Below are 639 nucleotides of genomic sequence, written 5' to 3'. Positions count from 1 at the left end.
CAGGGACATCCAAAAGGCAGCATAGAGCTCCTCACAACTTCTAAATGACAGAAATAGCATGACTTATGTTTTAGTTATCTTTTGCTGCATAACAAGTTACCCTAAAATGTAGTGGCTTAAAACAACAGTAATCATTTATTATTTTTCACAAGTCTTGTGTGTCAGGAATTCATTTGGGGGACTTTGGTTCCATGTTTCTCATGAGATTGCAGTCAGATCCTGGCTAGGGCTGCAGACATCTGAAGTCTGTGTCAAACTACAGGATTTGCTTCTTCCAAGTTGATTAACTCACATGACCAGTGAGTTGATGAAGGCTGTTGACCAGGGACCTCAGTTCTTATCCACTTGGGCTCTTCCACGTGGCTGTATGAGTGTCTTTATAGCATGGTTATTGGCTTCCCCTCAGTACACGTGATCCAAGAGACCAAGGAAGAAACTGAGGGCCTTTTATGATCTGGCCTCAGAAGTCACACAGTGTCACATTTGCTGTGTTCTGTTGGTCAAACCAGCCATCTCTGATTCAATGTGGGAGGGAACTATGCAAAGATGTAAATTTCAGCAGGAGAAGATCATTGGGAGATGTAACAAAAGTTGGTTAAGATTATGTAAAGTTTTGTTATGCTTCATAATTTTTAAATT

This window comes from Propithecus coquereli, unplaced genomic scaffold, assembly GCF_000956105.1.
Source record: "Propithecus coquereli isolate 6110/MARCELLA unplaced genomic scaffold, Pcoq_1.0 Scaffold17, whole genome shotgun sequence".
Classification (NCBI taxonomy): domain Eukaryota; kingdom Metazoa; phylum Chordata; class Mammalia; order Primates; family Indriidae; genus Propithecus; species Propithecus coquereli.
The sequence above is the reverse complement of the archived record's forward strand: the minus strand, read 5'-3'. Positions refer to the sequence as shown.